Genomic DNA, 12,455 nt, shown 5'->3' on the forward strand with positions numbered 1-12,455 from the left:
TCGCTCATTCCGGCACCAATAAACAGGCCATGACCAGGCTCATTTCCAACATCTCTAAACCACAGCTCATCTCCTGCACCTTGTCTTACACACACCTGATTGTGTTCTCTCCCTTCACCGACAACTACAGTTACACAATATATGTTATGGATTCCGTTCAAAATGGCTGTATTTTGAAACATCCGGGGCACCAAAGCAAGATTCATTTCACATGTTATACATTATAACATTATTTATAGTAGTTTTTGAAATAAAGTTTATATCGTAGTTCTCCTGAAGTGTTATATGATCTGAATGGACCGTTCCCCCAAAACCAAGAATGATGTCATCATTTCTTCACCCTCATGTCAGTCAAAACCTGTGTATGACTCTTTCTGTCCATATAACGGAAGTCAATGGCGTTCTTCTTTTTTGGGTTCTGCGGAAGAAAGTCATACAGGTATAGAATGACATGAGACGGAGTATTTTCTTCCCCCAAAAATGAAAAGTCTGTCCTCATTTACTCTAGGCCTGTGTATTGCCAAGGGCCTTGTGATACGATACATATCATGATAGACAGAGAAGTCACAATACAGTATATTGAATATATTTCGTTACGATACATAATAGAAATATGTTGCAAAAAAACTGAGCTGAAAATAATGCTGTCGACCACCTGTCATCCCACCAAGAGAATCCATCACGTACCAGTAGACAGCATTATAGTTTCAATTAAAACTAATGCAATTTCAAATATAACCATTAAATGAATGAATTGTCTAATTTTTTTGGGCAGTTGTTTTTTTCAGCAAGGTTGCGTTGGCTGGTCTTCAGTTTGATAGCGGTGTCAGTTTGTGCATTCTTTAGATTGCATTTAGGAGACGGAATATTTATTTACTCGCATTGTTTGACAGCTTTTCACTTTCGCAACTTCAGTCTTGTTTAGTCGTGATTTTAATAAATGCATCGATAGTAGAGGTCGGACTATCGATACACTATCGTGAAAAACATATCGATATTTTTGCACAGCCCTAATTTACTCAATTGAATCTGTCATCATTAGCCAGAGCAGGAAAAATGACACAAAAGAAGACATTTTGAAGAATGTAGGAAAGCAAACAGTTCTTGGGCACTTTTGACGTACCATTATGTTTTTTACTACGGGAGTCAATGGGGGGCAACATTTGTTTGGTTATAAGAATTCTTGCAAATATCTTCCTCTGTGATCGTCAGAACAAAGACTTTATACAGATACAGAAGGTGACTAAATGATGACATAATTAAAATCTTTGGGTGAAGTATCCCTTTAGGGTAAAAAACCAACAGGTACATCCGTGCACGCGTTACAAAAGATTGTAGCTACGGCATTTGTGCAAAACAACACCAGGACTTTGGTAATAAAACAATGTAAGAAGAAATTATACAGGAGTTGATGTATGCATGTACAGTAAATATAAATAATTGTATTATTATACATACATTTATGATCTGTTATGTTGTTCTCACAAACATAACAGATCAAAATGTTTTCCAATAAATATACAAGCCCATCAAGATATGTTTTGATTATTTTAAGATACATGTGTGTTTTGTATATGTATTATTTTGAAAATAAACTATTGCTCAACCCTGTCATTTTAAAGATGTTGCTGTTCGTAAATATGTAAATAAATATGTATGCTCTGTAAATATGTGAACGTGTGCACAAGCACCGTTAAATGTACAGTATATCATTGTACATATATTGTTTTCTTGTTACTATAAATACGATGAAACAGAATTGTTATCACATTGCCCACCACTAATGTTAATGAGTTTCTCACATCGATGGGAAAACTGGTGAGACTGTGGAGGATGCTAAACCAGTGTATTCTTATTAAGAGCTTTCTGTCAAAATGGGGGACATATTAAGCAGGCATCAAGATCTCTCATGTCACGTTGACACCACAGGATGAGACAGAATGCCGGCCCATCATCACCCCTTACCCAATATAAATAGACATACAACGAAGAATTAAAACAAAGTATAGATCAGCTTATCAACTTACATAGGTAGTCTTACTATACATGCACTGAAAATAAATGATTATTACCTATGCATATGCATTTATCAGTCATTGTTTATTCACCCACACGTCCTTTACGGATACTTCACCCAAAAGTTTAAATTCTGTCATCTTTTACTCACCTTTAAGTTGTTCCAAATTTATATAAATGTCTTTGTTCTGATGAACACAGATAATTTGGAAGAAATTCTGATTTTTCTCCCCATTAACTCCCAAACTTGATCATTTTATCAAGACGTTATGAAGCATGTAGGACAGCAAACAGTTCTGGAGCACTTTCGACTACCATTGTATTTTTTCCTACTATCGAAGGAAAAAGATGTCCAATAGAGAGAAATGTCTCTAATAAATAATGCATTTATTAAGAGAAATGTCTATATTTCATTATATTTTTTACCTCACTGTTCCTTATAGAGCTGCATCCTGCATTCACTCGTTTTCCTGCATTTGGGCCATCATATAAGATATTACTCAATGTGAATATCTTACATCCTATCTTTCCAAATGTTTTGCCAAAACATACCGCAAATGGTCATGTGACTTTTTTATAGGGCTGAACGATGAATTGTAGTTGCGATTAAATCCCGATGTGGTGAAACACGATTTTCGAATCACAAAGACTGCGCTTAATTATGGGGATGCACAGTGTGATGCGACCCTGCTCGGAGCTGACCAGTACCATCTCAAAAGCATAAAAAATTCGTCCTTTTACCCAAAGTGCATCGAGACGAAAGCTTGCTCTGCGAGTGAAGAGAACTGGTTAAACCGTATTCTCTATTTCAGAGTGCTTGCCGTGTCTGTATTTGAACCATGAGCCACGGCTGAAGAGCGCGTTGCCCCACATGTCTCTATTTTAGGGGGCTTCCCGCACGTCTGCATTTGCCAGTGGCAAAATTACAGCTTTTTGCCAAGAGGGCAATAAAGAAGGATTATGAAGAGCGACAGGTTATATTTGTGTCAGATCATTTCATTGCCATTGTATAACTTGAATATTCAACTAAGTAATAACAAATGTATAAAAGAACACATTTTCTTTGTATTTACTTTGGATTTATTGGGCTTTGGATTTAGTGTTAAAGCGCAAATATAAAGTAGTCTATAGCCGACTATTTTAAAAGACAAATGAATGTAACGATTCATCAACTAAGGTCATTATGATTACTATAAAAATGGTGCGACCAAATTGTAAGTTGGTACGACCAAATGAAAACGTGTGAAAAAAAGAGTCAATTAGACTGAAGCTTTCAGACTTCATGCGTCGCTGTGCAGACCGATCAGTGTATATGACATCGCAATACAGTACGGTATGTAAGGTAAGACAAAAGCTACTCATATCCGATCTGAGCGGTCAGACTGAAACGGATTTCCAGCAAATGTGTTTTAAATAGGATTTCAAACCACATATGAATGGAGCCCGAAACAGATTTGTAAAAATCGGATTTCATATGATTTTGCTGTTCACACTTGTTAAATATGATCGGTCATTGTCCGAACGTAGCTAAAAGGGTTTCAAACAAAACTGATTTCCACCTGCAACCCAGTGTCCCCTTTTGCACACATTAAGGAGAGTGCTGGGAGATCACATGATACACCGGTGAAAGAAACTTAAAACCAACACCTTCTAAGTCCAAGAACATGTGATGCATACACACACACACACGCAGCAGACAAGAAACCCTCTCTAATTCAACTAAATCTCCACCCAAAAGACATCCTGAAGTGGTCCTCCATCCAAATAGCCATATCATTTACAGCATCATGCACTGCACATGCTCCCTGTGCCAATTTATCAAAGCTGAACACTCAGCGAGTAACCAGCGCGGGCGAAGAACCTTCAAACCAAATAATCCAACCATCCGTTTGTCTGTGAACAGAGGTATCTTATTAAAAATCCATAACCAGTGTTAAACGACACAAATGAGGGAATTTTGTATTTACCGTAGCAGTCATAAAGAGTAGAATAGGAACGACATGAGAGAAAGTCCGGTATTTGAAGGTACCTCTGTATGCTCTTATGTAAGGGTTAAACAAAATATGATCTGTGTGAATCTCATGAGCGTCTAGGGACCAAACGTCTCCATCATCCTACACCTCTGAACAGGGACACATGGATTAACAGTGGAGGAATGGTGGGGTACAACTGAGCACAACTCGCATCATCAGCCCAGCGCTGAAATGAAGACAGGGTCTATATTTAACCCTGACTCCACACTGTTGGATGGGAAAAAGAGTAGAGGAGCACAGTCAGCATCTGCATGAACAACAGATCTGACACATCTCGCCGTAGAGGAGACACACTGCGTATAGCAAACACATATACAGGTATATGTGTACACTGTGCCTAAGGACATAATGGTTCGTTGTCAAATCTTTATAATGGTCTCTCGCTACAAAAACAGTTGTTTAACTACGGTCATACTTTTAGAACATCATGCAACTTACAAATAAAATGAAATACTGTATGTATGAGATAATGTAGACCAAATGCAGCGAAAGACCAACATAATAACCTTAAGAAATATATGCAAACATGTGTTATTAAAAAATTAGAGCCAAACTCAAATTGTTCTTGTGAATTGTTCTACTTCTAGTAACATGTTTACAGTCATTTTTGTCAATTGGCCAAAATACCACTTTTGACATCATTCTTTTAACACACATCTACAAAACTCTGAATAGAAATGAATAAAAAAACAGCTTTTTTAAGCACGTTTCCATTTTTATTTCATAAAATCCAACTAGAATCTGCAGCAGCTTTGCAGCATCCACCAGAATTTGTCTTAAATGATCACAAAGTGATAAAAATCTCAACTTTAAATCCACATTTCTAATCGCATCGAATATCCCACGACACTTGACATGACCATTAGCAGAAAGACTTCAAAACCTGAAGCACTTTTCAGGGACCAAAGCAGCTTTCCGGGTATCGCGTTAAACAGACCGACCAATGCATCATGAAGCACAGCTTTACCTTTCACGGTGAGGTCAGTTTTATTCCCAGATTTGATTTTTCCTCCAGCTTCTGTGTGCTGATGGTTCAGGCAGCTCGGGCTCCGGCGCAGCTGCTGCTGACGCACATGCGCGCTGAATGAAACCTGAGATTCTGCTGCAGGTACGAACATAGACGCGCCGCATTGAGCCCGTTGGCCCGTTACTGCTATACGTCAACGGCGCCGCCATTTTGAAGCGGGCAAAACCAGACACGCCATTTTCCTCAATAAAAACCCTTTTGACTGCCGTTTGCGGTTCTCAACCGATTTCGATGCTTTACTTTGTGCTTGAAGTACAAAAACGTCTCGTCTCAAAATACAGATATGGTGGATATATGGCGTTGAGTTCAGTGGCGGGAGATCGATAGGACATCGTAGGTTTACCACAGGCACATTAAGTCAGGTAACGTTACAGTTCCAGTCACAATTTAAGATTATACTTTCATTTGTTCATTAAAAACAGCTTTATTGTATATACAAATGAGTGTGGGATATTTAATATCGCGTTAAATACGGTTCAATAGTAATACTGCTTGCCACCTCCTTGGTAGGCCTATACACTAACGGTATTGTTTTTTATCGTAAAATATGTTGAAGATAAGCAGACATGTTGTTGATTCGTTCAATAATACAGTTTATTCAGCTTGTGAAGAAGCACTTCACTACTTTAGCATGAAGCGTGTACATCCAGCGCTAGGACACATACATACACACGCAGTCTCTCGTTATACACAAGTATCAACAGCCTGTTACCAAAACAGACGAATGACACGAATGACTACATTCTCAAGTCAAATGAATGTAAAGTTTAGATTTCAAATGGCCGAACAGCGAGCACCGCGGCTTTGCATTTTTCAGTTGAGCGTTTGGCTCAGTGACGTCATCGAGTAAGACGTCAGACGCTGTCAACAAGCCAGACGCTGTCAACAAGCCAGACGCTGTCAACGAGTTCATCGAGTCAGACGCTTTCAACGAGTTCATCGAGTCTTTCATCGAGTTCATCGAGTCTTTCATCGAGTTCATCGAGTCTTTCATCGAGTTCATCGAGTCTTTCATCGAGTTCATCGAGTCTTTCATCGAGTCTTTCATCGAGTCAGACGCTTTAACATTCTTATCTGATCGAAAGATTTTATAAACTTGCTCAGTTTTCAACTCATTCGCTGACGGAAGACTACTAGTGCATTTGACCGAAAGCTAAAATGGGGCAAAAGTTTTGCAAGTGCTTTAAAGCTGGAAACGAAGAAGTCAATGGCGATGTTTACGAGCGAAATCCACCTTCGCGATCAATCGACGGCGATCATTCTCCTCCATCCGTAGCTGCTACACATGGAGATGCGAATGGTCAACGAGATGAAGGAAAGAAAAAGAAGAAAAAGAAAAGGTTTTGGAGATGGAGAAAAGGTCGAAGAGCCGACGAAACGGATCCGAATAACAAGTGTAAGTAATAATGACAACATCTCATGACACGCTTTGACAATATGTAAAGTCGTTTTGACAGTTAATGTCAGTGAATTATTTTACATTTATTGAAATTTGCTCAGTAGAGCTCTGCTGTGCGGTACAAGTTTAATCATTAGATTGGACCTTAAATGTTAATGTTCAGTATTGAATTAATATTATTTGATTTAAACAATGTTGTGTTTGATATTATACCCCTCTACAGATGAGAATCGGGTAACGGTAGAGCATGTTTCTACTGATGCTGAGGTCCACCAGACTCCAGCCGTCACAGAGCCTCCAGTCCCCCCCGGGGCTGGCTCAAGTGATGGCCAGGCTCCGGTCGGGTTTATGCCCGAGCACCATGAGAGTTTGAGAATTGAGGGTGAGTTCTCAACATAACATACACACACATATGCAAGCTTTTCATACAATATCTGCACAACTGTGCCACTGTTTTAATGTCTCTGTCTTCTGGACATTGTCCTTTTCTATCTGGCTAAAGTGTGCTGAGTCTTGCTGTAATTCTTTAATCCGGTATAATAAGAACAAGTATAGAACAAGACAAATATTGTAAGTATTGTGTGTCGCCAGTAGGACAATACTGCTAATGCCTTGTATTTCATGTCGACTACATTTATCTTTGAACAGAAATCAACTCCTGCCAGTACGAGATCGGCGAGGAGCTGGGTAATGGCGGTTTTGGAACCGTCTATGAAGGCACCCGCGTGTGCGATGGCTTGAAGGTTTGAATGTGTTTCTTCTGTCTAGTGCTTAACCTTTTGACATTTCACTCTGTCCTTTACCAACATTTTTTTGTCTGTGTGCTACATTCACTATAATGAATGCTTCAACTGACAGACTAATCAAACATATTTTATATTTATTACACGTTTGCTCCGTACGAAAGCTTTGCACGATAGGAATTCTCCATGCCTTTAATGAATTTTGTTTTTCAGGTGGCAGTGAAATTTGTGTACAAGACTGAGAAAGATAAATATATCAGCATTGTAAGTAGGCCGCACTGTTATTCGATTGAAAACATCTTCATTGTTTTCTATTTACATCTGTTGACTTTGTGTGACTACTGAGGTAAATAATTGTTTGGAAAAGCACCTCTATCTAATCATAAAAATATTTGTCTTTCTACCAGCCGGGTCATCCCGAACCTCTGGTGCAGGAGCTGGCTCTTCATATCCTCATCAGTGAGGGAGACAGAGTTCCAGAGATCATTCAGCTTCTGGACTGGCAGGACCATGAGGACCGTTATGTCATGGTCCTTGAGAGCTTCTCTCCCTGCAAGGATTTGGCAATGTTTCTCAGAGACGAAGGTGTTCTCGACGATGATCTAGCTAATGTTATCATGTACCAGGCAACCACAGCTGCCCAAATGTCCTGCAAACGAGGGGTTTTTCACAGAGACATCAAGCTGGAGAACCTCCTCATTAACACAGATATGTTAGACATCAAACTGATTGATTTTGGGTGTGGCGATCTACTGAAAGACTCGGCCTACGATACATTTAGGGGTAAGTCACTTCACACATTTCCATATGAAACAGGTCTTTACATGAATTCTAAGAAGACAGCATTCAAACAACATAAAATCTTGTATCCTTCAGGCACATTGGAATATCTCTGCCCTGAATTCTTCGAGACGGGAGAGTATCATGGGAAGCCAGCGACGGTCTACTCACTCGGTCTGGTGTTGTTCATCATGGTCTGTTGGGACTTCCCCTGCGCTAAGGATCTTGACAGCATCAACAAAAAGATCTGGTGTAAAGACGGCGTGTCTAATGGTGAGATCTTCATCAGGCCATTTCTAATTCTAAATGATATAAAATACATGTCCATTTTTATTGTTAAACACTTTGAATGGCACATTCAGTTAAAGCTGGTGTAAAGTGACATTCAGATGTATTCACAGTTTAAGGTTATAACAGACTCTTCTTTCTTTCCACACAGAATGCTGCAGTTTGATTCAGGCGTGTCTGCAGGCGAATCCAAAGGAACGCATACGATTGGAAGATGTCCTTAAACACAAGTGGTTTCAGGTACTGCGCCTAAGATCAGATGTTTTTATTTTGAATTGTTTTCGGTTTGGTGCGGGCAGATAATTTACTTTAACTGTTATTATTTTCATTCACTGCACCCCCTGCAGACCACGCTCGATCGAAATCCAGTTGATACTCTGTCTGACGCAGATGAGGATGAACTGCCTCCCGCCTCATTCAATCTGTCTAAGAGGAAGCTAGTGTACAAAGAAAGTACAGTTTAAGAATTGAGGGTGAGTTTCCTTCTGCTTCTAATACTGCTTTTGTATTTTGATTAGAGAGAAAAAATTATATTTTCAGATATTTAAAGATCATATGGAATTAGATCAAGTTAGACAAATATTGTTTAAATAATTTTCGATGAAGTATTGCATGGCATCCAATAGGACAGTACTTGTGATTAGATTATCTGTTACTTTGAACCTCATCTTTGGTGCTGTATGCCCAGTCTCTGAGTTAGCAAATCAATCCTGTAGTCATTGTCATTTAATTAAAACCGCTAAGCGTTTTGATGTTTTAAATGCTTTTAGTTTGTACGTATATTTTAATGGTAACTGTATCATTCATTGCACGTTTCTTCACACACTATTTACTCTTTTATACACTGCAATGCTACAATTATACATTTTTTTTGAAAGAAATTTAATGACCCAAACAAGACCACAATGAAGAACAACAGGATTTCACTAGGATGAATGAGAGCAAGGTAGATGAAACAACTGGCAATGAAGAGTTGTATACTGATAGTAATGTCCTTTTCCATGCAGTCAGAGCGCACCAACACACAGGATATAGAAAAACAGGCTAGAACACCAGGTAAGTTACTTTAATATTAGAAATACCAGAAGAACGAAGGGGATAAACAGGATCGACCTGGAAGGCTACAAGGTCAACACACAAAGGTAACACTACAGAACAGGTAATAACTTTATTAAGTGTTGATATCGAGCCTCAATATTAGCTGGTCACTTAGATGTTTTATATGGTTGTCAATCAATTTACTAGGTGTTGCTTAAGTATTGTAGGATGTTTTGTTTGGTAACTAGGTACTCTATGTTGTAACTAGGACATTTTATCTGGTAATTAAGTGCTGCTAAGGTTTTTTTAGATTGTTTCATCTGGTTTTTCGGGTCTATATGCTATATGTTTCCTGTAAGTTGCTTAGGTATTCATGGTTGTTACTAGAGTATTTGTCTAAAAATTTAAGTAGCTGGTTACTAAATGTAAAAAGACTGTCTTCTGTGTGCTCTCTTCCGCTGGAGAGAGTGGAAGAGAGCACCTTCCACTCTCTCCCGTGTGTTCCTTCCACTGTCTCCCGTGTGTTCCTTCCACTGTCTCCCGTGTGTTCCTTCCACTGTCTCCCGTGTGTTCCTTCCACTGTCTCCCGTGTGTTCCTTCCACTGTCTCCCGTGTGTTCCTTCCACTGTCTCCCGTGTGTTCCTTCCACTGTCTCCCGTGTGTTCCTTCCACTGTCTCCCGTGTGTTCCTTCCACTGTCTCCCGTGTGTTCCTTCCTCTCTCTCCCGTGTGTTCCTTCCACTGTCTCCCGTGTGTTCCTTCCTCTCTCTCCCGTGTGTTCCTTCCACTGTCTCCCGTGTGTTCCTTCCACTGTCTCCCGTGTGTTCCTTCCACTGTCTCCCGTGTGTTCCTTCCACTGTCTCCCGTGTGTTCCTTCCACTGTCTCCCGTGTGTTCCTTCCACTGTCTCCCGTGTGTTCCTTCCACTGTCTCCCGTGTGTTCCTTCCTCTCTCTCCCGTGTGTTCCTTCCTCTCTCTCTCCCGTGTGTTCCTTCCACTGACTCCCGTGTGTTCCTTCCACTGTCTCCCGTGTGTTCCTTCCACTGTCTCCCGTGTGTTCCTTCCACTGTCTCCCGTGTGTTCCTTCCACTCTCTCCCGTGTGTTCCTTCCTCTCTCTCTCCCGTGTGTTCCTTCCACTGTCTCCCGTGTGTTCCTTCCACTGTCTCCCGTGTGTTCCTTCCACTGTCTCCCGTGTGTTCCTTCCACTGTCTCCCGTGTGTTCCTTCCACTGTCTCCCGTGTGTTCCTTCCACTGTCTCCCGTGTGTTCCTTCCTCTCTCTCCCGTGTGTTCCTTCCTCTCTCTCTCCCGTGTGTTCCTTCCACTGACTCCCGTGTGTTCCTTCCACTGTCTCCCGTGTGTTCCTTCCACTGTCTCCCGTGTGTTCCTTCCACTGTCTCCCGTGTGTTCCTTCCACTGTCTCCTCTGTGTTCCTTCCACTGTCTCCCGTGTGTTCCTTCCTCTCTCTCCCGTGTGTTCCTAACTCTCCCGTGTGTTCCTTCCACTGTCTCCCGTGTGTTCCTTCCTCTCTCTCCCGTGTGTTCCTTCCTCTCTCTCTCCCGTGTGTTCCTTCCACTGTCTCCCGTGTGTTCTTTCCTCTCTCTCTCCTGTGTGTTCCTTCCTCTCTCTCCTGTCTGTTCCTTCCACTGTCTCCTCTGTGTTCCTTCCTCTCTCTCCTGTGTGTTCCTTCCACTGTCTCCTCTGTGTTCCTTCCTCTCTCTCCCGTGTGTTCCTTCCACTGTCTCCTCTGTGTTCCTTCCTCTCTCTCCTGTGTGTTCCTTCCTCTCTCTCCTGTGTGTTCCTTCCTCTCTCTCCTGTGTGTTCCTTCCTCTCTCTCCTATGTGTTCCTTCCACTGTCTCCCGTGTGTTCCTTCCTCTCTCTCCCGTGTGTTCCTTCCTCTCTCTCCTGTGTGTTCCTTCCTCTCTCTCTCCCGTGTGTTCCTTCCACTGTCTCCCGTGTGTTCCTTCCTCTCTCTCCCGTGTGTTCCTTCCTCTCTCTCTCCCGTGTGTTCCTTCCTCTCTCTCCTGTCTGTTCCATCCACTGTCTCCTCTGTGTTCCTTCCTCTCTCTCCTGTGTGTTCCTTCCACTGTCTCCTGTGTGTTCCTTCCTCTCTCTCCCGTGTGTTCCTTCCTCTCTCTCCTGTGTGTTCCTTCCACTGTCTCCTGTGTGTTCCTTCCTCTCTCTCCCGTGTGTTCTTTCCTCTCTCTCTCCTGTGTGTTCCTTCCTCTCTCTCCTGTCTGTTCCATCCACTGTCTCCTCTGTGTTCCTTCCTCTCTCTCCTGTGTGTTCCTTCCACTGTCTCCTCTGTGTTCCTTGCTCTCTCTCCTGTGTGTTACTTCCACTGTCTCCTGTGTGTTCCTTCCACTGTCTCCCGTGTGTTCCTTCCACTGTCTCCCGTGTGTTCCTTCCTCTCTCTCCTGTCTGTTCCATCCACTGTCTCCTCTGTGTTCCTTCCTCTCTCTCCTGTGTGTTCCTTCCACTGTCTCTCCCGTGTGTTCCTTCCACTGTCTCCCGTGTGTTCCTTCCTCTCTCTCCTGTCTGTTCCATCCACTGTCTCCTCTGTGTTCCTTCCTCTCTCTCCTGTGTGTTCCTTCCACTGTCTCTCCCGTGTGTTCCTTCCTCTCTCTCCTGTCTGTTCCATCCACTGTCTCCTCTGTGTTCCTTCCTCTCTCTCCTGTGTGTTCCTTCCACTGTCTCCTCTGTGTTCCTTGCTCTCTCTCCTGTGTGTTCCTTCCTCTCTCTCCCGTGTGTTCTTTCCTCTCTCTCTCCCGTGTGTTCCTTCCTCTCTCTCCTGTGTGTTCCTTCCACTGTCTCCTCTGTGTTCCTTGCTCTCTCTCCCGTGTGTTCCTTCCACTGTCTCCCGTGTGTTCATTCCTCTCTCTCCTGTGTGTTCCTTCCTCTCTCTCCTGTCTGTTCCTTCCTCTCTCTCCTGTCTGTTCCTTCCACTGTCTCCTCTGTGTTCCTTCCACTGTCTCCTGTGTGTTCCTTACACTGTCTCCTGTGTGTTCCTTCCTCTCTCTCCTGTGTGTTCCTTCCACTGTCTCCTGTGAGACAGTGGAAGGAACACACGGGAGACAGTGGAAGGAACACACGGGAGACAGTGGAAGGAACACACGGGAGACAGTGGAAGGAA

Source organism: Barbatula barbatula (genome assembly GCF_947034865.1).
Source record: "Barbatula barbatula genome assembly, chromosome: 16".
Lineage (NCBI taxonomy): Eukaryota > Metazoa > Chordata > Actinopteri > Cypriniformes > Nemacheilidae > Barbatula > Barbatula barbatula.